This window comes from Microtus oregoni, unplaced genomic scaffold (genome assembly GCF_018167655.1).
Source record: "Microtus oregoni isolate MIOR12 unplaced genomic scaffold, Mior012 000031F_ref0000149, whole genome shotgun sequence".
In the NCBI taxonomy this organism is placed as follows: Eukaryota; Metazoa; Chordata; class Mammalia; order Rodentia; family Cricetidae; genus Microtus; species Microtus oregoni.
Genome location: NW_024543090.1, coordinates 23,306,058 through 23,320,089, shown reverse-complemented (window position 1 = coordinate 23,320,089; position 14,032 = coordinate 23,306,058). Strand labels below are relative to the sequence as shown.

Sequence of the window (14,032 nt, the reverse complement as noted above, 5' to 3'; positions counted from 1 at the left end):
TAAGTTATCCCCATAGTCATATAAACCTTGCATGATATAACCCATTGTATTGGCAACCAGAACAGTAAAATTCGCGTTGGAAACGAAAACTGCCATATTACCTATTATCCAGCAGGTGGCGCTGTTGCCAAGTCGCGACGAAAACAGAGTCCTGTTTCAGAGTCCGCCTAGTATTTGTTAAAAACTGGAAAATGTAAGTTGCTCAACAAAGTAAATGTAATTAAATCAATTCCAGAGACGGAACCAGAAACCCAGAATCCAGGCGTAGAGAGAAGAGCAACCTGGAAGCCGCTTATGCCTCCACGTGACAGAGTCACCCTGAGGGGTTGCAGCTTTCAGCAACCGTGTGCTCTGGTTCATGCCACTTAAGAGCTGTGCTTGCAAGGGAGATTTAAAAACGACTCAGAAAAGAGCAAACCACGCGGCAGAGACTACGGGGGCTTGTGGAGTTTAAATCCACGTGGGGAGGCCAATGCCGCCGCCGGCGGCTGAGGAAGGGAGGGCTCCCGCCAAGCCTAACTCGCGGCCGGCAGCCGAGCGGGGAAAGGAGAGGTTCTAAAACCAAACGTTGGGTGCCAACTGAAGGCGTAAGTCATAAACAATGACACACCAGTTTGGAATTATGATTAACAGGGTGGTATTTATTTAAAGGGGAAAAAACTTACAGATCACTGTCAGCCCTCTGCGCAACCAGGAAGTGAGTCTAGTCGCCGGCGGAGCAGGAAGTGAAGAGAGAGAGGAGAGGGAAGTGGCAGCTTTTTTAAAGGGAGAGAGACCACGCCCCAATGGGCTGGTATCTCAGCGGCGATAGGCTGGAGGAGTGGGAGGACCTCCCGTAACACTCCTTTTATTTCTTCTTTTGAGAATTGTTTCTTTAATTCTATCCCACTGATTTACAAGTCAGCTTTTGTTTCAGCACCATGCTGGAACATGAATTTTGTTACAATGAATGGCTCCATAGTATAATTTGAAATTAGGTATTGTGATGTCTCCAGGATTCTCTTTTTACCTAGGATTGCTTTGACTGTGTGTCTTTTGTGTCTTCATACAAATTTTAGGGTTTTGTCTTGAGAAGCATGTCACTAGAATATGTGTTGCAAATGCAGACCACTTTTGGTAATATGGCTATTTTTACAATATAAATTTTGCTAAACAACGAACATAGGAGATATTTTTCATTATAATGTCTTTTTAAATATCTCTTTTCCATGTTTGAAAGTTTTCATTGTGGAAGTCTTTCACATCCTTGGTTAGGCTTATTTTTGTTGCTGTTAATTATTTGTTTTAGCTACTGTGAATCTTTTCCCTTTCCCTTATTTCTTTCTCAGCAAGTTCATTACTAAAAGAAAAGCAACTAATTTTCATGTGTTGGTTTAGTATCCTTTTGTACTGCTAAGAGCATTTATGAGACCTTAAGAGTTTTCTGGGAGTCTGCAGCACTGGTTCTCAGTCTGTGGGTCAAACGACCCTTTCACAGGGGTCGCATATCAGATATCCCACATATCAGACATCTACATTATGATTTATAACAATAGCAAAATTAGTTATCAAGTAGCAACTAAAATAATTTTATGGTTGGGTGTCACTACAACACGAGGAACTGTATTAAAGGCTCACAGCATTAGGAAGGTCAAGAACCACTGGGTCTTTAGATATAGGGTCATACAAACAGGGATAATTTATCTCCTCCCTTCCCTATCTGGATCTCTTCTTCCTGCTGGTTTCAGTGCTTTAGCTAGATTCTCAAGCATCATACCAAGTGGAGTAGATACTTTGTTTCATTTAAAATAATGCTTTCAGCCTGGCTGTGGTGGAGCATGCCTTTAATCCCAGCACTTGGGAGGCAGAGGCAGGCGGATCTCTGTGAGTTCGAGACCAGCCTGGTCTACAAGAGATATTTCCAGGACAGGCTCAAAAACCACAGAGAAACCCTGTCTCGAAAAACCAAATAAACAAACAAACAAACAAATAAATAAAAATTCTTTCAGTTTTTTCTGATCAAGTATTATGTTGGCTGTTGGTCTATCATATTATCTTCATTATGTTTAAGTATGTTCCTTTTTTTTCCCCTTGGGGCTTTTATCATAAATGTTGATCTTTGCCAAAGGCCTTTTCACATCTATTGGTATGACCATGTGATGTATGCATATGTAGTGTATGAGCACACCTGCGCGTGCTTGACCGTTCATGTGTGTGATGGTCAGAGACTGATGTCAGGTATCGCCTTCTAACCAGTTTCCATTGTATTTCTGAGGGTCATTCACAGCTTCACCATCTCTCACTGAACCTGGACTTCACCTTTTCAATTACAGTGGCTGACCAAGGAGCTACTGGGCTCTCTTATTTTCCCCCATTTCCCTCCCAGCCCCTAGCACTCAGGTGGCAGGCAGGCTGCCATGCCTTTCATATAGGAATGGGAATCTCAACTCAGGTCCTCATGCTTAAGCAGCAAGGACCCTAACCACTGAGCCATCTATCTCCCCAGCCTCGTTTCTGTCTTTAAACATATGTACTGCTATATTATATGTACTGATTTGAACCATTCCTAGATGAAACTCTGGAATGAAACTAACTTGATTATAGTGTATGGTCTCTGCAATGTGTTATGAATTTGGTTTGCAAATATTTTATTGATTATTTTTGTTTCTATGTTCATGATGGAAAGTGGTCTAAAGTTTTCTTTCTGTGTACTTATCTGATTTTGGTATCAGGGTAATACTAGACTCACAGAATGAATTTGTTTGTATTTCTCTGCTTTTTATTTCAAATGACAGAAGCACTGGTGTGAGCTCTTCATTAAAAGTCTAATAGAATTCAGCGGTGAATCTGTGCAGCCTGGGCTTCTCTTTTTTGGAACTCTTCATTGCTGTTTCAATCTCACTGCTTATGGTAGGCCTATTTAAATGGTTTACATCTTCTGGATTTAAGTAGGTCATATGTGTGTAGAATTTATATCCTATCTTCACTTCCCAATTTTCTTTAAATGTAAACTTTCAAGGTGTTCCTTAATAATCTTGTGTCTCAGTTAGGGTTTTCATTGCTGTGAAGAGACACCATGACCATGGCAACTCTTATAAAGAAAACATTTAGTTGGGGTGGGCTCGGTCACAATTTCAGAAATTCAGTCTATTATCATCATGACAGGAGCATAGTGGCATGCTGGCAGACATGGTGCTGCCAGAGTAACTGCAGACACAGGAAATGGTAGACCGAGACACTGGGTGGTATTCCAACAAAGGAAAACTCAAAGCCTGCCCCCACAGTGATGTACTTCCTCCAACAAGGCCATACCCACTCAAACAAAGCCACACTTCCTAATAGTGCCAGCCTTTATGAGATAATGAGGCACCAATTACATTCAAACTACCACATCTTGTAAATCTTGTAGGCAATGCTCCCTTTTTAGCTCTTTACTCTCTTTTGATTACTTTTGCTAAAAGTTTTTTGATCTTGTTCAGTTTTCCAAAGAACTTTTTGATTTGCTAGTTTTTTGTATTATTCTTTCAATCTTCCATTTCATTAGTTCCTGCCATGAACTTTCTTATTTTATCTACTGTTTTGGGATTTGGTTTGCTCTTTCTTTTTCTTTCTTTTCTGACTGTGAGGGGTATCATTAGATTTCTTATTTATTTGAGATTTCTCTAATATTTCAATGTCAACACTTACAGATTAAAAACTTCCCTTTTAGACTTGCCTTAGTTGTAATCCCAAAGGGTCTGGTAAATTCTTTTCACTTTCATTTGATTCCTGATTTATTTTTTCAATAGTATCTTCAATAATAAAGGAGAGTACTGTTTACTGATGGAGGAAGGTCATTGGCTAATAAAGGAACTGCCCTGGCCCATTTTATTGGTTAGAGGATAGGTGGGAGGAGTAAACAGAACAAAATGCTGGGAGGAAGAGGAAGTGAGCTCAGAGACTCACAGCTCTCCTCTCGGGAACAGACGCCTGAGAGAGACGCCATGCCCCGCTCCCTGGATGAAGCTCCGACCCAGGATGGACTAGGCTAGAATCTTCCCGGTAAGACCGGTTCTCACAGATTATTAGAGATGGGTTGATCGGGATGTGAGAATTAGCCTGTAAGTGCTAGAGCTAAAGGGCCAAGCAGTGCTTAAAAGAATATAGTGTCTGTGTAATTATTTTGGGGCATAAGCTAGCCAGGCGGCTGGGGTGCCAGGGACGCAGCCCCCCGCCGCTCTTATTACTTCAGTTTACTCTCTGATGTTTTATATTGTCTGTGGTATCTCCTGCTATTGAGTTCTAGTTTTATTCTAGTATGATCTGATAGAAGAGATTATTTTTATTTTTTTTATTTGTTAAGCCTTCCTTTATGGTTTAAACTATGATCTGTTTTAGAGAAAGTTCCATGTGCTGTTAAAAGGAATATGTATCTCAGCCTTGCTGGATGAAATATTCTATACATGTCTGTTAAATTCATTTAATCTATGTACAGCTCAGTTCTTAAATTTTTTGATTTTTTAATCTGAATGACCTATCTACTGATCACAGTGAGGAACTAAAGCCATCTATTATAATTTTTCAGAACTTCCATATACTTTGGAGTCTATTAGTTTTGTTTTATAAAGTTGAGAGCCCCAATGTTTAGTGCATAAATCTTTTTTTTTCATTTTTTTCCGTTTATTTATTTATTAAAGATTTCTGTCTCTTCCCCGCCACCGCCTCCCATTTCCCACCTCCTCCCCCAAACAAGTTCCCCTCCCTTGTCAGCCCATAGAGCTATTAGGGTTCCCTGTCCTGTGGGAAGTCCAAGGACCACCCACCTCCATCCAGGTCTAGTAAGGTGAGCATCCAAACTGCCTAGGCTCCCCCAAACCCAGTACGTGCAGTAGGATCAAAAACCCAGTGCCATTGTTCTTGAGTTCTCAGTAGTCCTCATTGTCCGCTATGTTCAGCGAGTCCGGTTTTATCCCAGGTTTTTTCAGACCCAGGCCAGCTGGCCTTGGTGAGTTCCCGATAGAACATCCCCATTGTCTCAGTGTGTGGGTGCACCCCTCACGGTCCTGAGTTCCATGCTCATACTCTCTCTCCTGCTCCTGATTTGGACCTTGAGATTTCTGTCCGGTGCTCCAAAGTGGGTCTCTGTCTCCTTTCATCGCCTGATGAAGGTTAATATTCAGGAGGATGCCTATATGTTTTTCTTTGGGTTCTCCTTATTTAGCTTCTCTAGGATCACTAATTATATGCTCAATGTCCTTTGTTTATGGCTAGAAACCAAATATGAGTGAGTACATCCCATGTTTCTCTTTTTGGGTCTGGCTTACCTCACTCAGGATAGTGTTTTCTATTTCCATCCATTTGCATGCAAAATTCAAGAAGTCCTTGTTTTTTACTGCTGAGTAGTACTCTAATATGTATATATTCCATACTTTCTTCATCCATTCTTCCATTGAAGGGCATCTAGGTTTTTTCCAGGTTCTGGCTATTACAAACAATGCTGCTATGAACATAGTAGAGCATATACTTTTGTCGTATGATAAGGCCTCTCTTGGGTATATTCCCAAGAGTGGTGTTGCTGGGTCCAGGGGTAGGTTGATCCTGAATTTCCTGAGAAACTGCTTTCCAAAGTGGTTGCACAAGTTTGCATTCCCACCAGCAATGGATGAGTGTACCCCTTTCTCCACAACCTCTCCATCAAAGGCTATCATTTAGCCATTCTGACAGGTGTAAGATGGTATCTTAAAGTTGTCTTGATTTGCATTTCCCTGGTGCATAAATCTTTTAACAATTGTTTAATTAATTAATTAAATAATTGATAGATTTTAGTGTGTGGAGACATGTAAGCCAGCCCACACCTTTGGAGGTCAGAGGATATCTTGTTGAAGTTGGTTCTCTCTTTCCACAGTGTCAGTCCCCAGGATCAAATTCAGATCATAAGACCTGCAGGACGCACCTTAAGCTGCTAGGTCATCTTGCCTGTCTAACTGTTCTATCTTCTTGATGAACTGTTCCTTAGTATATATGGCCTTTATCTTTTCTGGTTAATTTGGCTTTAAGTCTATTTTATCAGAGAGCGGAATAGATACATCACTTGTTTTCAGCTTGCATTGCTTGAGATATTAACTTAAATCCTTTCTCTTTCAGTCCATGTTTGTCTTTGCTGTGGATACTTTAACAGTATTCTTTCTTTCAATAAAGGAACAGGAGGGTCTTTCCATAATTTTGTATTCTTTAATTTCCTTCATCAGTGTTTTGTAATTTTCAATGTAGGGGTTTCTCATCCCTTTTAAAATCCCAAGTGTTTTAATTGTTTTGTTATTAATATAAACAGAATTGTTAATGATATGTTCCAACAGTTCATCACCTGTAAAAAGAAGCAGAACTGATTTTTGTGTCTTGGTTTGTAATCTTAAGTTTTACCAGATTTGTTAGTTTTACCCATCGGTTTTGTGTGTTTGTGTGTGTGTGTGGGGGGGTATTCCCTAATCTTTATTCGTTTGAGACAGCTTCTTACTGTGTATCTCTGGCTGGCCTGGAACTCATTAATTGCACTAGGCTAGTTTCAAGCTCACAAACATCCACTTGCCTCTGCCTCCCAAATGCTGGAACTAAAGCAAGTGCTGCCATACTCAGTCAACTTTCCATTCTTGTTTAGTAGCTGTGAGCTAATTATACTACAAGGAAGTACATTTTGGATTATCTTCTCCTAATTACTTTAATCCTTCACTCTGAACATATAGTTAATGATTCTCTTGTGGCTATCTTCTTCAAGAGCATCAACTATAAGCCGGAAAGAATGTCAGTGCCTGCCTTTAATCCCAGTACTCAGGAGGCAAAGGCAGGCAGTCAGATCTCTGAATTCGAGGCCAGCCTGGTCTACAGAGTGAGTTCCAGGACAGCGAGAGTAATACTTCAGAAAAACTCAAGGGACTCGGTCTCAAAACAAAACAAAGACAATTAACTATGGTCCATTGTGTGGAAGGGCACTTGCCATCCTGCCTGACCATTGATTGAGCTTGATTCCAGAAAACTACATAATGGAAGGAGAGAACTAACCCCTACAAATAGTCCTCTGACTTCTACATATACACGACATACACAGTGTTAGTCAAATTCCCTGCCAGAGGAGATATTAGCAATGTAGTCTACCCCTTCTCCAAAGGTCCCAACTACAGGCAGATGCATGATTCCACCAAAATTCACTCTAGGGAGCCTATTAATTTATTAGGCTTCCTTGCAGAGCACTGATAAGGGGGCTACTACTTAAGAGAGGGGATGCTGGTGCTCTCCCCCCAACAGACCACACGCAATAGAGATGAGGGCTTTCCCGTAGCTGCACAGATGGAACCCTTCTCTAGTCTTTAGATGCCCCCACTTTTAGCTGGTGCTGGGATCATATTTAGGTCCTCCTGCTTATAAAGCAAGTTCTTTACTGAAAATTATCTCAACATAAACTTTTTTTTTTTTTGAGACATTGAGTTTCTGTGTAGTCCTGGCTGTCTTGGAACTCACTCTGTAGACCAGGCTGGCCTCGAACTCACAGATCCGCCCACCTCTGCCTCCCACGTGCTGGGGCTGGGATTAGAGGCATGTGCCACCACCCCACACCAGGTAAACATTATTTCTAAATGCTTTCATTTCCTGGGTTTACAGGTATGTGCCACAATGGCCAGCTCTTATTTTTTTTTTTTTTTTTTTTGGTTTTTTGAGACATGGTTTCTCTGTAGCTTTGGAGCCTGTCCTGGAACTAGCCCTTGTAGACCAGGCTGGCCTCGAACTCACAGCGATCCACCTGCCTCTGCCTCCCAAGTGCTGGGATTAAAGGCATGCGCCACCACCTAGGTCTTATCTTTTCAAAATAAATTTTATTATATTATTCTCCTTCACCTCAAGGATGAACTAAAACCCCTTAGTATGGTATTTGACTGTTAAGTGTACAGTCCTAAGAGACCAAAAACAATACAACATGTATACAATCAACTGATTTTCTACAAGAATGCCAAGACAGTTAATGAAAAAAAAAAAAAAAGAGACCTGTGTCACTTTTTCCACAGCGACAAGATACCTGCTATAAACTTAAGAAGGAGGATTTGTTTGGGTCAGCTTCAGAAGTACAGCTGGCTTCAAAGCTCCTGGGCCTAGCTGAGAGCAGACTATCTTAACAACAGAAGATGTGACACAAGAGCTTCTTCACCTTATGGCAGGAAGCAGACAACAGTACAAAATGGACCAGGGCCAAGATTTCCTCCGCCCAACAGCTATTCAAATACTGGATCCATTAGAAGATGAAACCACTGTTTAGGTCAGAGCCCTCATAAACTCTCTGGAAACATTCTCACAAATACAACTAGAGACATGCTTTACTAACACCCCTTAGGGTCTGTCAATCCAATCAAATTAACAAGATTGACCATGACAAGTTTCTTCAGCATGCTGGGACAACTGAATAAACCACATGTAAAGCAAGGTTCTATCATATCATATGGGAAAACCAACTCAAATGAAACAAAGGCCTCAATAGAAATAAAATTGTGTAACTTTTAGAACAGGAAAAATGTCTATAACCTTGGATTTTATATTTATTTCTTAAATTTGATAATAAAAAGCAGAGACAACTAATAAAAAATATAAAACTGAAATCATCAACAGTTAAAACTTCAAAAAATACTAGTGACAAACTGAAAACACAACCTACAAAATCGAGGACAAAAATTACAGATTATGTCTGATTGAGTTTGCCACCTAGAGTACATAAAGAATGACAGCTCAGTAACAACGTCAGATATAAAATGAACAAAGGGGGGGAGAAGGAGAGATGGCTCAGTGGTTAAGAGCACTGGCTGCTCTTTCAGAGGTCCTGAGTTCAATTCCCAGCAACCACATGGTGGCTCACAACCATCTATAGTGGCAATTTAATGCCCTCTTCAGCCATAAAGTTGACAGAGCACTCATAGTAAATCTTTAAAAATGAACAAAGGGAGCCTCAATAGCCACCATGCGCTGACTGCCATGACAGCCTGACAGCCCCTGAACCATGAGCTGAAGCAAAGTCCTTAAGGAGGACCAAGACAAGGACAACAATGACATGGAGGTGAGAGCTGAAGAGATGGCCCAGTGGTTAAGAGCACTGGCTATTTTTCCAAAGGACCGGAGTTCAATTACCAGTTACTACATGGTGACTCAAAACCTTCTGTAACTCCAGATCCAAGAGATCCAACAGCCTCTTCTGTTCTCTGTAGACACAATACATATGTCATGCAGACACGTAACAGAAAGTAAAACAGTCATATATACTTTTTTTTTTTTTCCAAGACAGGGTTTCTGTGTAGTGTGACAGAGTCCCAGAGATCTTAGTACAACTGACTCTATGGTAGAAGTACCATTCTGGCTGTAAAACTCAGCATGTAGACAGCACCTGCCAAAACTAAAATACAGGCCTAATCCATCAAAGTCCATGAGGAAGTCACTACATATACTAACCTTGCTTTTTTGCTTCTGTAGTTCTGCTTGAACCCAGGATTTAAGACCAGACTGAGCAACATAGCAAGACTCCCATCTCAAAATTAACTAATCTGGGAGGGTGTGTAGGAGAAAAAAATATACAGGAAACAAACACAATATTCTTTTCATGCTGAAAAGACAATGAGTTGATGATGGACGGTTTTACATCAGAATATTTTGATCACGACCTTTATAGTGCTCTCAGAGACGTGGGTAATCTGTTGGGTAGCCCAGCACAGATTTACAATGCTTTGGTTTCAAAACCAGGGCAAACTGCTAAATCAGTCATCAAATATTTACTGAGTCCACACGTAATTTGTAGTGCCAAATCTGTGTTTACAACACTCAGTTTTTTACTTTCTTAGCATTCTATTTTATTTTGGTATATAATACTCATACATAGGGCACAATGTGATGTTTTGAAACACGTTTGATGTATACTGATCAAAGTGGAGTAATTAATATATCCATCACCTCAAATGCTTTTCACTTCTTGCTGACGAAATACTTGAAATCCTTACCATTATCCTGAAACACATAGTGCATTACTGTTACCTGTAGTCAGCTGACTGCAAGAGAACATCAGAACTTAGTCATTCTGTCAACCAACATTGCACCTGTTGCCCAACCTTTCCCAATTGCCCACTCCCTACAAGACTGGAGTTTGTTTCGTTTTTGCAGTTTTGGGGTCAAACCGAGGGCTTCAGTTGGAGATACAACTCAGCAGTAGTGTGTTTACCAACATGTGCAAGGACCTGGACTGGATTATTTGCATGAACACACACACAAACACACACACCCTATTGCACGCTAGGCAGGCACTCTGCTATTGCGCTACACATCCTCCCTGTACAGACTAGATTTTCAAACTCAAGACAGTATATATTTGGGGGGGAAAAAAAAAGTAGGTCCAAACCAGGAATAGTATACATCTGCAATATAAACTAAAAAACAAAACAACAAAACCAGAATCAGGTGACTGCAACACAGAATTCTACTAGAGCTCCAAAGAAGAACAAAAACACTCCTCAAACTATTCCATAAAAAAGAAAAAGAAAGGAACACTTGTAAATTCTTTTAACAAAGCCGTATTAACTCTGATACCAAAACCAGACAAATATCTAACAGAAAAATTATAGATCAATTTTTCTGATGAACATCGATGTAAAAATTCTCAACAATGCATTTTTTAAAAAAGATTTATTTATTATGTACACAGTATTCTGTCTGAACATATGTCTGCATGCTAGAAGAGGGTATCAGATCTCATTATGGATGGTTATAAGCTGCCATGTGGTTGCTAGGAACTAAACTAAGGAAGAGCAGCCAGTGCTCTTAACTTCTGAGTCATCTCTCCAGCCCTCAACGAGGTATTTTCAAGAGCACTGACTACTTTATTAAAGGACCCAGGTTTGATTCCCAGCACCCACATGGCAGCTCACCATTCTAGGGGAAGCAATTCTAGGGGATGCAACACCTTCTTGTGGCCTCACTGGGTACCAGACACACACATGGTGCACAGACATATTTGCAGCAAAACATTCAAACATATAAAATAAAAACTAATAAATATAAATTTGGTTTTTTGTTTGAAATGTTTTTTAAGCCAAAGTAAAAACACATCAATAAGATTATTCTATCCTTTTCCAGGATCTAACCAGGTAAATGAATGGGAATAAAAAAGATCATATTGAATAAATTAACCCGTACCCAGAAAGACAAATGTTGCATGTTGTCTCCCATCTGAGGATCCTAGCTCCAAATATTCAGGAATGAGTACATATTCTGGAGTAACTTCAGAAACCAGGAAAGTAAAAAAGGGACCATGGGGGCGGGAAGCACAAGAGAGGAGGAAAAACAGGGTACAGATGATCTGAAGGGGAAAATGGGAAAAACAGGGGGGCTCTAGTTAGGGAAGGGGACAGAAATAAATACAGAAAGTATGTCTGAAAGTCTTAAGAAATCATACTATTAATCATCCTAAAATACCTATAGTACACTTAAGTCAGTGTACAAATCTACATATACAGTTTAATGAAATTTTCCCATCTGGGCTTACAATGCTACATCCAAGTGCCAAAGACCATCTAACAAAAACCCCAACACCAGGTACAAGAAGCCCTCTTTTGAACTGTTGACCAGGGTTGAGCAAGAGACTCTAGAACATTATAGGCTCTTCTTATTACCCTTGGCCGTACCCCAATGGTGGAAAGTAAGTCCCTATTGCTGAAGACACCATGCTTTCAGACACAGGGCTCAGAGGCTCCTAAGCTAGAACCAACCTGAAAGCCTCCTCCCTTGGAACTAGCTTTCAAGGCACCAGAAAATACCATGAAAGCTTCCAAAGAGGGGAAGAAACCAACAATCCTATAAACCACAATCACCAACAAGGTTTGATAATCCTATGGCACAGTAATAGTACACATACTTTGCTGGTAACCAATAGCTTTCTAACTGGAATTATCAACAGTTCAATGAGAGGTAAATGATGTCTGGAACTGGAAACCTAGTCACCTACCCAGGCCTAGCGAGTTCATGAATCTTGAAGAACCCACACTCAGCATTTACTAAGCCACCATAATCCCTAACTACACTAATTTGTCCTTATACCCACAGATAAGTATAGTCCTCACCCCTCATAAGGAAACTTCTCTTTCCAATGGATGGACACCATACAAAAAAATCCACAAGCAATTAAAATGCGGAGCTGTGGGACCTAGCCCCAACTGATATCTCTGTAACATAACTCTAAGACTCAGGGATCAATGCAGAAGAGAGCCCAGAAAGACTGTAAGAGCCAGAGGTACAGAGAATTTGAAAGTTTCTCTTGGGAATGTCAGAAGCTATACATTTCCAAAAGTGACAATCACATTAACAGGGATTAAAACTTGAACAGGATTTGGGGAGGCGGTATGGGAGAGATAGGCATATGAACTCTTAACATTCAGTCAACAATAAGCGCTATCAGAAACCCCATAGGAGAAAATTTAAAGCAGTCTGTCCTCAAGGAACTTACAATGTTGACAAGAGGAGGTTAACGCAAAGAAAGCTATCATTAGCTAAACAAATAAACTAGTGTGGCTCAAATAATAAATGTAAATTATACATAAAAAACAAAAAGCATGATCAGAAGTGCTAGCGGTTACAGAGTGAATATAGAAGGTTCAGAAGGTGGATAAAGAGGGATGGGCAAAAAAGAATCAAGAGGATGAGTCAAGAAAGAGGAAGAAAGACACAAGTCAATCATGACACAGAAAGGTAAATGGAGACAAAACTCAGCAGAACCACCAGTCTTGAACAGCCTGGATCAGGAGCGAGTGGAAGACACAGGTGGTTGGAGCCACTCTACAGAAGACCTTAAAGACTGAACAATTTTCTGACTTCATGAAATAATTGATACAACCATTCAGAAAGTAAGGTCATGAGTGTGCTTGGGTTTGCTTATGAGGGGAACTGCTTAAAGGAAAAGCCCAAAATTCTAACCTGTTTTAATAACTGTTACATGAACATCATGTATGTACAAGACTAATAAAGTAGGAGAGGAAGCTCAGAATGAGGAGGGTTCCAATTTTGCATGATTTTGAGTTACACGAGATAGCAATTTATTAGTTATTAAGTGGCCGGCCAGATTATGACCAGTGAGCTGAGGGAAAGCATAAGTATGGATGCATTTTAGAACTATGGAAGGCTGATCCTTAAAATACAGAAACAGTTAAGCTCCAGGGAATCAGATAAGACAAGTATGGGAGAAACCAACTAAATTTAACTGAAATTGGACCAGTAAATGGGAAGGAAAAAAGTCCAACATCTAGGAAAAAAGACTGATCTTGGGCAGGAACACAGACAGAGTCCCATCCTGGAGAAAAGGCAGCATAAATAAGTAAGCAGTAAAGGAATAATAATAATAATAATAATAATAATAATAATAATAATAGCAAAGACACCATTTAAGATTTTCTTTTTAATATTTACTTAATACTATTTTCAGTGTATAAAGTTTTGTCTGCATGTATGCCTGTGCACCATGTATGTGCCTGGTGTTTGTGGAACAAAAAGAGGCTTTAGATCCTATGGAACTGGAATTACAGATGGTTGTGAGCACAGACGAGTTCTGAGAACTAAATCCCGGTCCTCTAGAAAAGCAGCCAGTGCTCTTAACCAATGAAGCATTCTCTCTCTGGCCCCATTTAAAATGGATGGGCAATGGGGTATACACCTTTTTAAAAAAAAAAGAACTTTAATGAATTTAATTTAAAATTCCAAAGAGTAAGAAGATTATCATTGTCCTTTTGTAGATGAGGATAACTGAGGCACAGAAAAGCAATTTGCTTGATTATATAGTGTGGTAAACGGCACACCTACTGCCCAGACCTGGTTTCTAAGTAAACATCTGCTGGGTGCCAAAGCTTTTATACATAGGTTTGATGTGTGTGGGTATTATATACCTATACATTGTGCAGTACACAGAGTGAAGATAATTTCTGAAGGAAAAATATAATATGCTCTCCATTTTCCTTTCTGTCTTTTCTTCATTTAACTAAAGCTATTATACACACACACACACACAAACCTA

The 14,032-nt window shown here is 40.0% G+C and overlaps 1 protein-coding gene across 2 annotated transcripts in view; it reads right to left on the bottom strand.

Annotated features, from left to right (window-relative positions):
- Golm2 (golgi membrane protein 2) overlaps window positions 1–14,032 on the bottom strand; it is an 85,961-nt gene that overhangs the window by 65,702 nt on the left and 6,227 nt on the right. The window lies entirely within an intron of this gene.